Source organism: Argopecten irradians, chromosome 6, assembly GCF_041381155.1.
Source record: "Argopecten irradians isolate NY chromosome 6, Ai_NY, whole genome shotgun sequence".
Classification (NCBI taxonomy): Eukaryota; Metazoa; Mollusca; class Bivalvia; order Pectinida; family Pectinidae; genus Argopecten; species Argopecten irradians.
Genome location: NC_091139.1, coordinates 36,017,041 through 36,028,936, shown reverse-complemented (window position 1 = coordinate 36,028,936; position 11,896 = coordinate 36,017,041). Strand labels below are relative to the sequence as shown.

The 11,896-nt window shown below is 37.3% G+C and overlaps 1 non-coding gene across 1 annotated transcript; it reads left to right on the top strand.

The window, feature by feature from the left end:
• The first annotated feature begins 7,885 nt into the window (after positions 1-7,885).
• Positions 7,886-7,958, top strand: Trnat-ugu (transfer RNA threonine (anticodon UGU)). Its single transcript has one exon. It is a non-coding gene; the product is annotated as a tRNA-Thr (tRNA).
• The last annotated feature ends 3,938 nt before the right edge of the window (positions 7,959-11,896 follow it).

Genomic DNA, 11,896 nt, shown 5'->3' with positions numbered 1-11,896 from the left:
CTACGGTGGCTGGGAGCGGACATGAAATAAATAAAATTATTGCGTGGGGAACGAAATATTATTGCGTTCGAACGAAATATTGCGTGGGAACGAAATACTATTGCGTTCGAACGAAATATTATTGCGTGGGAACGAAATATTATTGCGTGGGAACGAAATACTATTGCGTTCGAACGAAATATTATTGCGTGGGAACGAAATACTATTGCGTTCGAACGAAATATTATTGCGTGCGAACGAAATATTATTGCGTTCGAACGAAATATTATTGCGTGGGAATGAAATATTATTGCGTGGGAACGAAATATTATTGCGTGGGAACGAAATATTATTGCGTGGGAACGAAATATTATTGCGTGGGAACGAAATATTATTGCGTTCGAACGAAATATTATTGCGTGGGAACGAAATACTATTGCGTGCGAACGAAATATTATTGCGTGCGAACGAAATATTATTGCGTTCGAACGAAATACTATTGCGTGGGAACGAAATACTATTGCGTGGGAACGAAATATTATTGCGTTCGAACGAAATAATTATTGCGTGCGAACGAAATAATTATTGCGTTCAAACGAAATAACTATTGAACTCATTATCATACATGGATGATATGACAGTAATCATGCCACCGTAGTAATATGATTAAGATATGGCCTACAACTTATAAAACGGCACCTTATCTAAAAAAGATGTTTTCCTTATTTTTAACGATTTAAAGTCTTGTTTATTGTAGGCTATTATACTTTATATATCTAATGAAATACACGTACCTATGATGGCGTACAGGGGAAACTATACATGTCTATAATTGTATCTATCTTGTACGTACAGCATATATATATATAGTATCTTGTACATATGAACAACTTAGTGTATAAACTTGTACGTACAAGATACTACGTTGTGCGTGCAAATGTACTATATCATAATTTGTACGTACAAGATACTGTAATAATTTGTAAGATATGAAGTTGTACGTACAAGATAATAATCTGTAGGTACAAGATACTAGGTTGTACGTACATGATACAACGATGTACGTACAGACGTACAAGATAAGTGTTTGTGCATACGTACGTACAGATGTACACGATACTGTAACAATAGATACTAAAAAGATACTAAGTTAAACGTAAAAGATAATAATCTGTATGGACATGATAATAAAAACTATATATTGGTCCTAACACGCTGCCGTAAATAAAAGCATTATATGTGCTTTTATATTACTGTGTATATGACTTTAATACATTATGTTTCAATATTTCCATTTGAATGTGTGCAATTGTGTTACAATGAAAGTTGTTTTGTATCAATACTTAGTCAACTATTTTAAAAAGTAAAACAATGAATTTACATGACTTTCTCTACAATTTTAATGTAAATCATTGAAGGCAAATACTGAAATAGAATACAAATCCAAATAATACATGCAATAAACTTTAAATCAATGGTTTCGAAGCAAAATATACTTTATAAAATATACCTTATTAAGAAGGTTTACACAAAACCTCTTTAAATGACCAATTACAAAGAATATTGATATGAAATTGCAGACTGCCACATTTGAAATAGCCAAAGGTAAACCGTTGATATTTCGTTCCCACGCAATAATTATTTCGTTCCCACGAAAAAATTATTTCGTTCGCACGCAATAATATTTCGTTCGCACGCAATAATATTTCGTTCGAACGCAATAATATTTCGTTCGAACGCAATAGTATTTCGTACCCACGCAATAGTATTTCGTTCCCACGCAATAATATTTCGTTCGAACGCAATAGTATTTCGTTCCCACGCAATAGTATTTCGTTCCCACGCAATAATATTTTCGTTCGAACGCAATAGTATTTTCGTACCCACGCAATAGTATTTCGTTCCCACGCAATAATATTTCGTTCGAACGCAATAGTATTTCGTTCTCACGCAATAGTATTTCGTTCCCACGCAATAATATTTCGTTCCCACGCAATAAATATTTCGTTCGAACGCAATAATATTTCGTTCCCACGCAATAATTTTATTTATTTCATGTCGCTTCCCAGCCACCGTACACATCTCATGGAAAAACTGAAAGAAAAAACAAGAGGCCCAGAGGGCCTGTATCGCTCACCTGGTTTGTAATGCCAAGTAATGTTCTGAATACAAGTTCATTGTTTCTTTTCTGAAGGAATTTGAATATTTACCTCTAATTCCCCTATTGGGCCCCACTCTTTCTGCTCCAGGGGATCAAAGCCAAAATTTATACGAATTCTGTTAACCCCAAGGATGTTTCTGGCCAAATTTGGTTACAATCCATGCAGAACTCTAGGACAGGTAGCGATTTATAGGATTTACCTCTATTTCCCCTATTGGGCCTGCCCCTCCTACCCCCGGAGGGTCAGAGACAAAATTTATACAAGTTCTGTTCCCCTTCCCCCAAGGATGTTTCTGGCCAAATTTGGTTACAATCCATCCAGAACTCTAGGACAAGTAGCGGTTTATAGGATTTTCCTCTATTTCCCCTATTGGGCCCCGCCCCTCCTGCCCCCGTGGGGTCAGAGTCAATATTTATAAAAGTTCTGTTCCCCTTCCCTAAAGGATGTTTCTGGCCAAATTTGGTTGCAATCCATGCAGAACTCTAGGACATGTAGCGATTTATAGGATTTACCTCTATTACCCCTATTGGGCCCCGCCCCTCCTGCCCCAGGGGGGTCAGGGTCACCATTTATGCAAAATCTGATCCCCCTACCCCTAAGGAAGTTTCTGGCCAAATTTTGTTGCAATCCATGCAGTACTTTATGACAAGTAGCGATTTAAATGAAATGTTGACGGAGGGACGACGGACGGACGACGGACGCCGCGTCATGGCAAAAGCTCACCGGCCCTTTGGGTCAGGTGAGCTAAAATCAGTCATCCTTATTTAGATAACAAATTCAACAATCTATAAATCTACCCGACAACTGACCCACAAGTGATTTAAATTCAAAGCCTAGAGGTGGAGGGGCTATAGGGAATATGTCAGAAAACCTAAACTACTTGGCCAGCCCCCAGTCCCATCCTAACTATCTTGTTAACTAAATCCAAAACCAAAGAACTGTTGTTTAATCTCTGTTTATTATAAACTCCAAAATTTATATATATATTTGTATATGATTTATGGTAACTAGAATTCATCAATTTATTTGATGAACTTGAACATTTCATGCTGATACTACCTTAAAGTCAGGGCCTGGGTTCTGTTCCACATCTGGCAGGGTCAGGCTGAATGCATGGAGATGGAGCAGGCCAAGTTAACATGCTATCAACATATAAATGACAGTCAAATGGTTATTGAATTGATTATCAAAATGGTAGATTACTGTTAGTATCAACATTGTAAATAAACATTAGTATCAACATGGTAATTGATGTATAAAATTATCAAACCCTTTAAAAATATGCTCTTTGCAATATGTAGGCTGTATAGAAAATATATCATAGAAGTGTTAATATTTATACCTTTGTTTGACAAGTCTGGTAGTTTATCTAAGAGCTAGTTTTTAAAACTTTAAATAATTTTCTGGTACCAACATATTGGACTTGCAATATTTTATAATGATTTGGCTCTGTTATCTATTTTAGTTATTTACAGCTGTAGAAAGTGTATACATATATATTGACTGGGCTAAATTTAACAGAATGAACAACATGATTTAATTTAAATACTAGTAAATATACCAATCATAATAACTACAAGAGATCCCAGAGGGATCTTGGCGCCCACCAAAGAATGATCTATATCTGACAAAGGAAAGATGGATCTTTTCTCTACTTTTTAAACTTTTTTCAAACATACTACATATAAAATTTGAGACAGATCGCTTCAGTACCTTTTGAGAAATAGCGGTAACAAACTTCAACTATCAAAATCCAAGATGACTCCTTGGCGGCCATCTTGTTGATCAATCGGTCCCAAATCACAATATGCACAACTAGGGCCCTAGGGGAACCTACATGTGAAATTTGAGAAAGATCCATTCAATACTTTCTGAGAAGTAGCGATAACAAACTTTGAATATAAAATCCAAGATGGCTGCCTGGCAGCAATTTTGTTGACCGATCGGTCCAAAATCACAATATGCACAATTAGGGCCCTAGGGGAACCTACATATGAATTTTGAGACAGATCCCTTCAGTACTTTCTGAGAAATAGCGATAACAAACTTTGAATAACAAAATCCAAGATGGCTGCCTGGCGGCCATCTTGTTAACCGATCGGTCCCAAAATGCAATATGCACAACTAAGTCCCTAGGGGAACCTACATATGAAATTTGAGACAGATCCGTTCAGTACTATCTGAGAAATAGCCATAACAAACTTTAACTATCGAAATCCAAATTGGCGGCCTGGCGGCCATCTTGTTCACCGATTGGTCCAAAAATGCAATATGCACAACAAGGGCCCTAGGGGAACCTACATATTAGATTTGAGAAAGATCCCTTCAGCACTTTTTGAGAAATGGGGATATCAAACCTTAACTATCAAAATCTAAGATGGGCGCCTGGCGGCCATCTTGTTTTTCCTATCAGCCTCAAAATCTGTATGGCACAAATACGGACCAAGGGTAACCTCCATGTGAAGTTTGAACAAAATTCCTTCCGTAGTTCTCAAGAAATATCGATAACAAACTTCAACTGCCAAAATCAAAGATGGCTGCCTGGCGGCCATGTTGTTTTTCCGATCAGCCTCAAAATCTGTATGGCACAAATATGGACCAAGGGGACCCTCCATGTGAAGTTTGAACAAAATCCCTGCAGTAGTTTTTAAGAAATAGTGATAACAAGCATTGTTTACGGACGGACGACGGACGACCGATGGCGGACGACGGACCACGGACGCAGGGCGATTTGAATAGCCCACCATCTGATGATGGTGGGCTAAAAATGTAACATACCATCGATCTCTGCTGCCTCTTGCCTGTCCTTCGGTAGGTACGCCACCAAGGGTTTGGTGCTAGCATCATAGCATACACAACATAAACTGTAAAGTCATGTGCGGTTTGATTGACAGCTGGCGATCTGACAATAGGGGACATAGCAGAATATATGGTTTACTCAACTGTCCTTTATGCCAGGGTTCTGTGTACCAAATTTTATCAAAATCAGTCCAGTAGTTTTGTAATTCGCCAGATAAAGTGTCTACAGACAGACAGACTGATAGACGGACAACCCAATTCCAGTAAACCATTCCGCCCCCTCTCCTGTTTAAAATTGTGTAAAATAACACACACAAAATATTTTAAAAAATGATCTCTAATCAACAAGGATACATACTATGCTCCAGAACGAAACATATTTAGAATAAGGGAAATTACACACCATTCCTGATGGGTACCCTGAAAATTCATGGCTCTTATTGAATGAGTCAAAGAATCATGCTATGTCAATTGAGTGACAGGGACCATATGTACATTAATACAAACCACATTGACCGGCTCCTTTCACACATCTATTGAAAGGTATCATATCCTAGATGCATCCTATATTGGAGTGAATTACAAGTCTTTATTTAATTTGATCGCCAAATGTCTTTCCGTAATTAGTCTTCTACATTGTATCTAACATTTTTAAGCTGAATCAGACAAAATATATCTTGGTTTTAAACGATCATAAGCCTCAGTATTGAAATATAATTATATGCTTCTATGATAGAATTTGTAGAGTTCATGGAAATAAATTGAGTTTTGAATTATCTGCATTCAGGTTACATTAACCTTCCAAGTTTTAGTAAATTGCTCAAGACTTTCATTGAACTATTTATTTATTATGGCCTGGTTGAGAGGGCACTATTGCCTCATAGTATTGTTGAGGGATGGAATAGTGCCCGAGCCGAAGGCGAGGAGACTATAGATCCTATCACGAGACAATACTATGAGGCAAAAGTGCCCTCTCAACCAGGCCATAATGGGTCAGTACATCACCATTACATGAGACCCGTTTTCATGTCATTGTAACAGAAACACGTCAAGCTACACCTCGCAACACTATCTCCATTTCCACACCACTTTGTTATGTTAAAAGTACAAATTTAACATATGAATTGTCGCAGAAATCTGTGTTTCTATAAAATGGGATTCAGCTTAATGAAGATTAAAAGTAGATCAATACAGAACAAGAGTGAACTGTCTTCTTTAGAAAAGCAACATTTGCTTCCATCCACGCCCACAACAGCCTGTCCGCCATCTTGGCGTCTTGGTTGAAGCGAAATGTTATCATGACGTCATGTAATAGTGACAACACAATACATTCACGTTCAATATTGCGCCACTTCAATAGTACCCGCTTGTCCAGGCACTACTGCAAATAGTAACCATGTGTGTAGCCAATCAGAATCCAGTATTCTGTCATGTGACGTACTAATGGCCAATAGGAAAACATATTATTGAGTACTATACATATATATATACTATTCTAACCATAAATTGGCATAATTGCTTAATTTCTAAAAAATACATTGAAGCATTAAACTATCTTCCTATGGCATCAATGGTCTATATAGATGCCAGAGCTTTGCAGAAAATCTTCATAATGTGCGCTACATAGTTTAATACTTATATTTACATTATCAACTCATATTAGGGTTTCTGCTTTTGCATTGTTTAAGCTAGACCAGGACAACCGTTTATCAACGACGATTTAATCCACAAGATGGAACAGCCATTTTGACGTTGATCAGTTGACAATACCACGTCAACATTAGTGACGTCATAATGGTCATGTTTTGGGTGTCAGTTATACTGTCATATACTTCACTTTGCCTTGGTTAGTTTATATTGTAGAAGTGACATGGAAATGTAAATAGTGTGATAACTGCATCTGCATACACACGAGTACACACTGAGACTTACATGTTTTGATATAATTTACATTGGCGCCTGTGATCATGAATGAAGATCAAGGTCATTTTTTTTTAAAAACAAATATGGTAGCCCTTCATCCCAGCATGTCACAGGCCCAATATCAGGTCTCTAGGCCTCTTAGTTATTCACAAAAAAGTAATTTCAAGATTTTAGCCTATTTGACCCCTGTGACCTTGGATGAAGGTCAAGGTCATTGATTCAAACAAACTTGGTAGCCTTTTATCCCAGCATGCTGCAGGCCCAATATGAGTATCCTGTGTCTTTTGGTTCTTGAGACAAAGTCATTTAAAGATTTTAGCCTATTTGACATCTGACAAGGCTCTGTGACTTTGAATGAAGATCAAGGTCATTCATTTGAACAAACTTGATAACCCTTCATTCCAGCATGTCAGGGGCCTAATATCAGGTCTCTAGGCCTCTTAGTTATTCACAAGAAGTCGTGTAAAGATTTTAGCCTATTTGACCCCTGTGACCTTAAATGAAGGTCAATGTCATTCATTTGAACAAACTTGGTAGCCTTTCATCTCAGCATGCTACAGGCCCAATATCAGTAGCCTGGGCCTTCTGGTTCTTGAGAAGAAGTCGTTTAAAGATTTTAGCCTATTTGACCCATGTGACCTTGAATGAAGGTCAAGGTCATTCGCTTGAACAAACTTGGTAGCCCTTCATCCCAGCATGCTACAGGCCAAATATCAGTACCCTGGGCTTTCTGGGTCTTGAGGAGAAGCTGTTTAAAGATTTTAGCCTGTAGCGGGATTGGACTGGGTCGACCATCGGTGACCAGGTAGCTCAGTCGGTAGAGCACTCGGCTAGTATTCTGAGGGTCCCGGGTTCAAATCCCGGTCTGGCCGCTACATTTTCTCCTCTCCTGTTACAAAATTGGCGCCCAACTAAATAACCCACGGTGGTGGTGTTTGGAAGGGTCTCGTGTGTCTTCGGGGGCGAAGACTTCAAGAAAGGAGGGAGGAGTGTAGCGGGATTGGACTGGGTCGATCATCGGTGACCAGGTAGCTCAGTCGGTAGAGCACTCGGCTTGTATTCTGAGGGTCCCGGGTTCGAATCCCGGTCTGGCCGCTACATTTTCTCCTCTCCTGTTACAAGCCTATTTGACCCCTGTGACCTTGAATGAAGATTAAGGTCATTCATTTGAACAAACTTGGTAGCCTTTCATCCCAGCATGCTGCAGCCCCAATATCAGTATCCTGGGCCTTCTGGTTCTTGAGAAGAAGTTGTGTAAAGATTTTAGCCTTTTTGACCCCCTGTGACCTTGAATGAAGATCAAGGTCATTCATTTAAACAGACTTGATAGCCCTTCATTCAAGCATGTTATGGGCAAAATATCAGATCGCTAGGCCTCTTAGTAATTCACAAGAAGTTGTTTAAAGGAGTTTTAGCCTATTTGACCCCTGTGACCTTAAATGAAGGTCTAAGTCATTCACTTCACTTGATCTGTCCAACAATAGATGTATATTTTAGTGACTGATAGTGACAAGTGTCAAGTGTGATTTACTTTGTTTTGTTATTTGTTTGAGGAGGAGTGTCATTGATATGGCATATATTAATTATAATAGATATACACAGGACAAATTCAAGTATGTATAATTTGATAAGTACCAATAATAAACTTTAGTTATTGAGGATGTGTGGTAACATGTATACTCTCTTAAGTCAAATGTTCATTTAGCACATTCCCCTGTTGCTCATCTAAAAAATTGCATTTGTTTTGAAGTCAAATTAGACTAGTTTACAATTAATCACAACCAATCACAAACATTATACAGATAAAACATTATCAAATCTTATTAAAACATACTTGATCCAATATGTATAAATCAGAATTTGTTAATGGTTTTTTTACTTATAAAGTTGAACAGATTTTTTTAAACTGAAGTTGAAAAGTCTTTTTTTATTTAAGCAGAAAAGTTAAGTAGAAAAGTTTTTTAACTTAAGCTGAAAAGATTTTTTTAACTTAAGCTGAAAAGTTTTTTTAACTTAAGCTGTAGGCTAGGTTTACACAAAATTAATTGGAAGCCTTAAAGAGAAATTCTATAATTAATATTGGTTCTTAAAGCATAGTTATTACATGTTGTATCACTGAGGAAGAAGTGAATGGAGATAGTTTGGTGCTAAATTATTTTCAATCTTGTAGACTAAACAAAGTTTTCTTCTTTTGCGTTTCTCAGAAAGTGTCTCAAGGTCCGTTTCAGAGTATAAAGCTGAAACAGTTACATATGAAGGTAAACCAGTAATAATTCCTCCCGCTAAAAAAATCATGTTGAGCTATTTCTAATTTTATAGAATCTGATAGCAAACAACCATCCAAAAGATCACATGCATATTTTAAAATGGGTAAAATAAAAGATTTGTAAATACAGAGTAGAGCATCTCTTTTTAAAATGATTTTTAGGTCATCTGACCCGAAGGGTCAGGGTGACCTATAGACATCATATTTTGTCCGTCGTCGTCCGCCGTGCGCCGTCCGTCGTCCGTCGTGCGTAAACTTTTTCCTTTAAAACGCTACTCCTCCTTAACCGCTAAGCGGATGTCATCCATATTTGGTGTGAAACATTATTGGGGAAGGACAATCATATTTTATATAAATGAGCTTGGTCCGACCCCTAGGGGCTGAGGGGTGGGGCCCCAAAAGGGCGAATTTTCTTATTTTAAGCTTTAAAATCCTACTCCTCCTTCATCCTTGGATGGATTTCATCCATATTTGGTGTGAAACATTATTGGGGAAGGACAATCACATTTTATATAAATGAGCTTGGTCCGATCCCTAGGGGCTGAGGGTTGGGGCCCCAAAAGGGCAAATTTTCTTAATTTTAGCTTTAAAAACCTACTACTCCTTCATCCTTGGATGGATTTCATCCATATTTGGTGTGAAACATCATTTGGGACGGACAATCATATTTCATATAAATGAGGGTGGTCCGACCCCTAGTGGCTGAGGGGTGGGGCCCCAAAAAGGCAAATTTTCTTAATTTTAGCTTTAAAATCCTACTCCTCCTTCATCCTTGGACGGATTTCATCCATATTTGGTGTGAAACATCATTGGGGACGGACAATCATATTTCATATAAATGAGCATGGTCCGACCCCTAGGGGCTGAGGGGTGGGGCCCCCAAAGGGCAAATTTTCCGCTGGCCCACTTTCTGTTTTAAGGTTTCAGTCTCCGATCTCAAGGAAAATTGGTCTATAGGGGTTTTAATTGATGCCGAACAACATGCAAACATTTTCGTAAAGATTTTGGTATTCCAAGATGGCCACTGGCCCACTTTCTGTTTTAAGGTTTCAGTCTCCGATCTCAATGAAAATTGGTCTATAGGGGTTTTAATTGATGCCGAATAACATGCAAACATTTTCGTAAAGATTTTGGTATTCCAAGATGGCCGCTGGCCCACTTTCTGTTTTAAGGTTTCAGTCTCCGATCTCAATGAAAATTGGTCTGTAGGGGTTTTAATTGATGCCAAACAACATGCAAACATTTTCGTAAAGATATTGGTATTCCAAGATGGCCGCTGGCCCACTTCCTGTTTTAAGGTTTCAGTCTCCGATCTCAATGAAAATTGGTCTATAGTGGTTTTAATTGATTCAGAAGGGGGAACTTTAGGTAAGGACAATCATATTTTATAAAGGACCGAGGTAAGACCCATGGGGATAGTATGACCGAGGTCCAAAATGGGAGCTTTGCTGAAATTTGGCTTTAAAATCTGACTCCTCCTTATATTAATCCTTGAATGGGTTTCGACCAAATTTGGATGAAGGGCTACCAAGTTTGTTCAACAAATGACATTTACCTTTTTCAGAAACTTACATATTCAACTAAGGAGTTCCTTGTATTGTTTATATTAATCGTTAACCAATACTTTATACTGTGACTTTGTTGTTTTGTGCCATGAGTCAGATGACCGTTAAGGCCCATTGGCCTCTTGTTAATTTCTTTAACATGTCATTTCTTTCATAACATTCCAACAGCCATCGAAGGAGACAATAAAACAACTACAAATCTACTGTCAAAGATACTTTCATGCATTTTATCTTCAAGTTGAAATGTATAAGTGTAACAGGATTGACAAATGCAAGCCAAGCAATACTTGAACAAAATTGTTGCTATAGAAATCTTCATGAGCTTAATGTGATGAAATTAGCATCAATTGGCTTGTTAAATAAAAATGATAACAAAGAATGTAAATATATTGAGTTAAATGTAAAGGTTTCTTTAAAACATTAATAACATAAGAAAATACATATCGATGGCCTATGATGAGGTTACAACACCAAACATATGCAAGATTTCCTGCGTATTATATGATAACTGTGGAGATTAATTTCTTGGTTTTGCCGACTGGCGCAGTAATATTCAACTATTGCGTGGTATTTAGGATGACGACAGGATACGTAAGACGACCTGTGTTATAAAATTAACATTTTATTTATTTTAATTAAATTTTTCAGAAGAATATGATGAGTATAGTATTAACAGTTAGCCAATAACATTACGACTCTACAAAATTATCAACCTTGTTTTGCATTTCAATTTAAAAAATTAAAAATCATCTTGGAAAGGTAGTTGGCATTTAAACATTAATTAAAAAATGTCTTGAAACTGATTGTACTAACGATAATCGATCAGTTTTAATGTCCGATAATGGGCCTCTTGTCGTATTATTAAGTCAAATAACCATTAAGGCCAAATTGTTCTTTTGTATCAAAAAAGCGATTGTGTTAATGAAATAAAATTTACACATTTTTTCCAGAAACAAGAGGTAGGAAGGGAAGAGAGTGGAAATTTCTGGTCTTTCTCTTATCCAAAGCCAATGCAGACTTTTTGCCATCACATGCAGAAAGCAACCGTCTTCAGAGATGCGGTTATGGCAAGTCATTTTTATTACATCTGTAAGGAACAGTTTATAATTTTATTTTTCTTTTGGCCACAATCAATGATAAATATAACAATATATTTATTTGGCAAGAAATATCATTGCAGGAAAAAAAGTTAGTTTAAATCT